This window comes from Amblyraja radiata, chromosome 29, assembly GCF_010909765.2.
Source record: "Amblyraja radiata isolate CabotCenter1 chromosome 29, sAmbRad1.1.pri, whole genome shotgun sequence".
In the NCBI taxonomy this organism is placed as follows: Eukaryota; Metazoa; Chordata; class Chondrichthyes; order Rajiformes; family Rajidae; genus Amblyraja; species Amblyraja radiata.
Window position 1 is genome coordinate 30,906,123 of NC_045984.1, and position 6,503 is coordinate 30,912,625.

Below are 6,503 nucleotides of genomic sequence, written 5' to 3' on the forward strand. Positions count from 1 at the left end.
AGTTTTAAATAGCAGACAAAGTGGGGAAGAGAGGAGAGAATAAAACAGAAAAAATATATCAGGAGAACGAGATACAAATGGTAGAGATGATGCTAAGTTTGGTCAAGATCAGTTAATAACAAACGCTATCTCTGCAGGATATGTAACGAGATGACAAGTGAAGTCTAAAATGCAAGGCAAGAGGAGTGAAGTGGCTTGTACATGATGCGTACACACAGTCGCTCAAAGATTGTTCGAGGCAGCATTGGAAAGGATGAGGTAAATATACAAGTAGCTCAGTCATCATACTTCCTGGGCGGCATGGTGTCACAGCGGTAGAGTTGCTGCCTCACAGCGCCAGAGACCTGGGTTTGATCCTGACTACGGGTGCTGTCTGTACGAAGTTTGTACGCGTAGTTCTCCATGTGATGGCGTGGGTTTTCTCCGGGTGCTCCGGTTTCCTCCCACATCCCAAAGACGTACAGGTTTGTAGGTTAATTGGCTTCAGTAAATTGTCCAGCGTGTAGGATAGAACTAGTGTAGAAATAACATTGAGGAAAGAACACGCTGACTTGTTCTTGGCGTGTACGATAGAACGGTGGCGCAGCGGTGGAGTTGCTGCCTTACAGCGCTTTCAGTACCAGAGACCCGTGTTCAATCCCGACTACGGGTGCTGTCTGTACGGAGTTTGTACGTTCTCCCCATGACCGCGTGTGTTTTCTCCGAGATCTTCGGTTTTCTCCCACATTCCAAAGACACACAGGTTTGTAGGTTAATTGGCTTGGTATAAATGTAAACATTGTTCCTAGTGTGTGTAGGGTATTGTTAGTGTGCGGGGATTGCTGGTCGGCGCGGACTCAGTGGGCCAAAGGGCCTGTTTCCGCGTGGTATCTGTAAACTAAAACCTAAACTAGTGTACGGGTGATTGCTGGTGTACGGGTGATTGCTGGTGTACGAGTCAGTGTGGATTCCATGGGCCAAAGTGCCTGTTTCTATGCTGTATCTCTAAAATCAACTAAACTAAATTAGCTGCTTACTGAGCAATTGGCAGGAGATTGCCAAACTGCACCAACAGCTGATGGAATTCTGTGCATTTTGATCACCAGGCGGAAATGTATCTGTATGTATAATTCTCAAATAGCTGGTCAATTTTCATGGCCATCTGGATTTCGACATTCTCTCATGCCCCTAAACAAGACAGCATTGTGCAGCAGTGTTTAGAAATAGGATGAATCTGTCAGATCATGCCAACTAATTCTCTGGAAGTCAGTGAAGAAGATTTCACCTCATAAATATTGCAGTTATAAAATCTGCTTATCCTTGCCTTGATTGTAATCTTTTGCTGTCTGGATAGCATGCAACAAAAAACATTTCACTGTACCTTGGTACACATGACAATAAACTAAACGAAATAACTAATATTAGCATTGCAATAAGGTACAAATGTTTCTAACTGCTTTAAGACTATGTTCCCCAAAAATTACGTGTAAAAAAAAATAATTGTATCACTGCATTTCCTGTTGTAACCGGATGGAATTGCTGAGTTGCTCAAGCTTTTTGTCTGTCTTGTCTGTTATATCGGCTGGATATTTTCTAATTACAAATGTCCACAATTTGGGAAGATGGCCTGTGTGAGGAAAGCAGAGGCAAACTGAGAGGTGTAATGGTAGATCCAGGATGCTTCAGTTGAATAATGTTAAACTCAATGGGGACATTGTGGCGTAGTGGTTGAGCTACTGCCTAACAGCGCCAGAGACCCAGGTTCAATTCTGACTACGGGTGCTTGTCTGTACAGAGTTAGTATAGAAACATAGAAAACAGATGCAGGAGTAGGCCGTTTGGCCCTTTGAGCCAGCACTACCATTCAATATGATCATGGCTGATCATCCAGAATCAAGACCCCGTTCCTGCTTCCTCCCCATATCCTTTGATTCCGTTAGGCCTAAGACCTATATCTAACTCTCTCTTGAAAACATCCAGTGAATTGGCCTCCACTGCCTTCTGTGGCAGAGAATTCCACAGATTCACAACTCTCGGGGTGAAAAAGCTTTTCCTCATCTCAATCCTAATTGGCCTACCCCTTATTTTTAAACTGTGACCCCGGGTTCTGGACTCCCCCAACATCGGGAACATTTTTCCTGCATCTAACCTGTCCAATCCTTAAGAATTTTATATGTTCCTGTGAGATCCCCTCTCATTCTTCTGAATTCCCCGTACGTTCTCCCCGTGACTGCATGGGTTTTCTCGGAGATCTTCCGTTTCCTCCCATATCCCAAATTCGTACAGGTTTGTAGGTTAAATGGCTTGGTATAATTGTATGAATGTAAAATTGTCCTGAGTGTGTGTAGGCTAGTGTTAATGTGCGGGGATCGCTGGTCAGCGCGGACTCGGTGGGCCAAAGGGCCCGTTTCGGCGCTGTATCTCTGATTTAAACTAAACTCTGATCAGAGTGACACTGCTGGTGTGCTCTGAATTCTAGTACTAAACTGTGAGTTCTGACATTGGTACTGAGTGTGGGTGGTATTCCAAAGAGCAGTTGTAATATGAGGCTGCAAAGATCCCAAGAAAAGCAAAGATCCCAAGAAAAGTCAATTTTCTTGGGATCTTTGCCGTTCATCCATTTGGTTGAGTCCAGGCTTTCAAAATATTCCCTCCTTAAAATGTTGTAATTAAGAATGAGTGAAACACAAACATCTAGCACATTGAATGGCGGTGCTGGCTCGAAGGGCCGAATGGCCTACTCCTGCACCTATTGTCTATTGTCTATTGTCAATCATGTCTCACAATTTGGTTCCATTATTTGGTTCTGCTTCTGATATCACAAATTCTTTAGATGTAGTCAAGTCAAAATCAAATTTATTTGTCACATGCACCGTCTAAGGTGCAGTGAAATGAATTTGCCAGCAGCGATAGTTAAAAAAAAGAACACACAATACACAATAGAATTTAACATAAGCATCCACCACAGCATTCTTCACTGTGGTGGAAGGCAACAAGGTTCAGTCAGTCCTCCTCCAGGTAATTAGGTTCTTTGGATTCTTTTCTGTTTAACATTAGTTTAAATGTTATTTTATTTGGCTCTGCATTTTCTATTTCTAAATGTCGTTCCCGTAAATCCTAATTTTCTTGTTGGACAGTATCTCTGTTTGTTCAAACATCTTGCACAAGAAAGCCACCAAGGCTGGTCTTACGACCACGTGGGCCAAAGTGCTCTGTATCTCCAAACTGAATTGAACTAGGTTAAGGGAATTTGATTTTTTAATTCAATCTGAAGAAGGGTCTCGACCCGAAACATCACCACTTCCTTATCTCCTGAGATACCTCATAAGTGAAAACCACAACATTTCTTATGAATTATCCTTTAGAACCATCCATTATTTGCTCAACCACAACTTTGACTGATTCATGCTCACATTGAATGGCGGTGCTGGCTGGAAGGGCCGAATGGCCTACTCCTGCACCTATTGTCTATTGTCTATTATAGTAACTATCTTCCATGGGAGAGGGGAGTTCTGTAACACCCACTCTCACTGCTCCTCTGTGATTCCTCCTGCACTTCTGCTCTTCGACCACATTTTAACCCGATCACATCTTCAGAGCCAACAATGGACCATTGTGGGCTCCACTTTCCTTGGTCATCGGTGCTGGCTCTGGTTTGTTCTGAAACTTTTCATGCCTCTAGTTTCCATCTCTGTCTGAAGAAGGGTCTGGACCAGAAACGTCACCTATTCCTTTTTTCCAGAGATGCTGCCTGTCCCACTGAGTTACTCTGGCATTTTGAGTCTATCTTCAGCTTGAAAACCAGTATCTGCAGTTCCTTCCTACACATGAAAGTTATCTAGTAGGATTGATAGGAGGATGACTTATAAGGTAAAAGTCTAAGTAGGACTGTCATAGTAGGAATGACGGTAGGATTCTTGCACAGTTGCAAGAAGCACCTGGGCTGTGTGTCTAAGAGATGGATTTAGTTTTAGATTCAGAGAATTTGCATGACAAGGTAAAAGTCACTACCAATATTCAGTTGGAAATTCCACCCAGCATGATGTTACAATTGGGTATAGACATTAGACAATAGGTGCAGGAGTAGGCCATTTGGCCCTTCGAGCCAGCACCACTATTCAATGTGATCATGGCTGATCATCCCCAATCAGTACCCCGTTCCTGCCTTCTCCCCATATCCCCTGACTCCGCTATGTTTAAGAGTCCTATCTAGCTCTCTCTTGAAAGCATCCAGGGAACCAGCCTCCACCGCCCTCTGAGGCAGAGAATTCCACAGACTCACAACTCTATGTGTGAAAAAGATTGTCCTCATCTCCGTTCCAAATGGCTTACCCCTTATTCTTAAACCGTGGCCCCTGGTTCTGGACTCCCCCAACATCGGGAACATGTTTCCTGCCTCTAGCGTGGCCAAACCCTTAAAAACCTTATACGTTTCAATAAGATACCCTCTCATCCTTCTAAATTCCATAGTGTACAAGCCCAGCTTGTTTTCATGTTGTAATCTTCTAAAGCATGTCATAATCTTCATGTTTAACAGATACTGCGGACTTTGAGTTTTGGCATTGTGGCCCGGAGTAGCTATGGAGGGAGTTCAGTTTTTGATGTGTTGTAGACTTAAAAGCAGTTGCCATGGTGTTTTTTTTTTTCAACACAATGTGAGAACATCTCTGGTTGCTCATCGAAGCTGACAGCAGAATAATTACATCTGCTTCTAGATTAACAAACATCTGACCCAAGTGCTAATTCCAAAGACCCACATCACCTCCTATTGCTCCTTCTCTCGACAATCATTGATCCAAGCATAATATTAATCTAATATTAATATAAAATCCTGACAAAACTCCCAAGGTTGGACGTCTCCTACGCTCTCCGGTATTATTCATAGTTGACTGATTTTCTGCCAGCCGTTATCACCAGATAGTCCAATGCATGTGATGCTGAGCCAGATCTGTGTGTTTGCTCAGAGGTTTGCCATGTTTTGTCTCTGACTAAAAAGGTATAACATTTCCAAATTTGACAGTTAGCTCAGCGAATTTGCAGGAATTTTAGTCATTTCTTGGCAAACCTCGTTGATTTATAGAGATGATCATTAAAGTTTGCAAACTTGGTTCTGATGGTTACAATTAACAGACTGGGTTGGAATTTGCACCCATTTGTGGACGAGTTGTGGAGAAAATACCGAGATTTTTATCCAGTCCAAAACCACAACAAACAGGCTGAGGATCAGTGAATGGCAAGAGTTTGACTTGACACGAGTGTAGAAGTTGGCGAGGTCATGTTGCAGTCGTATAAGACGTTGGTGAGGCCGCATTTAGAATTTTGTGTTCAGTTCTGGGCACCGTGTTATAGGAAAGGTGTTGTCAAGCTTGAAAGGGTACAGAGAAGATTTACGAGGATGTTGCCAGGACTAGGCTGGGACCTCTATTCCTTGGAGCAAAGGAGGATGAGGGGTGATCTTATAGAGGTGTATAAAATCATGAGAGGAATAGATCATGCAGATGCGCAGAGTCTCTTGCCCAGGTGAATCGAGGACCAGGGGACATAGGTTTCAGGTGAAGGGGAAAATATTTAATAGGAATCTGAGGGGTAACATTTTCACACAAAGGGTGAGGTGGTTGAGGCTGGGACTATCCCAAAACGTTTAAGAAACAGTCAGACAGGTACATGGATAGGACAGGTGTGGAGGGATATGGACCAAACGTTGGCGGGTGGGACTGGTGTAGCTGGGGCATGTTGGCAAGTTGGGATGAAGGGCCTGTTTCCACGTTGTATGACTGACTAAAAAGGAGGAAATATCCAGAGTTTTATCCTGGTTTGTTCACATCTCTAGATTTAGATTGGATAATAATATTGGCCGCACCACCACTGGGGAAGCAGAGGAGATAAATCACTGCTGATCAAGCGGTCCCTCTCGGACTCTGTGGGAGTACAGCCTTTAGATAAGGGTGGACTAGGGCCCAGCTTTCTTTCTCCCAGTGCATAAGGAATGGTCACTTGTGGGACCACAGCACTGAAATACTCTGCACTGTAGAGGAGGCCAGAGAGAGTGTTGGTTTCTTTTTTACGGTGCAATCTTTTCCTGTGGCCTTGATGAGCTTTGAGCAGCGAGTAACGTTAAACCGAACAGCGCGACTTAACAGCGGCTTTGACGAATCCCGATGAAATCAAATTTGTTCGATCGTTAGCACAGATTGAATGTTTTTGTGCGAGGACAAACAAGCGCTGGAGCATTCCTGGAATTCTGTGAGCTTTGTCTAAGTGCTTCCAGAGCTTTGACTCACGGAGCACCTGGGCCTAATAATGGTTCCCTCTATACCCCCTTCAGCAGTCTCATTTCCTGTCTCTCAGTGAGGCACAGGGGCCGACCGCACAGAACAGGCGCTGATCGCTGAGACCCGACATGACATGCACCGCACGTATCACCCGACCTGTGGGGAAATCCGCGGCCAATGTGGAAACATGTTTTTGTTATTGAGAAACCAGTGAGAGCTGAGTGTTTTGGTGCTGGACGATAGCAAAGCGGA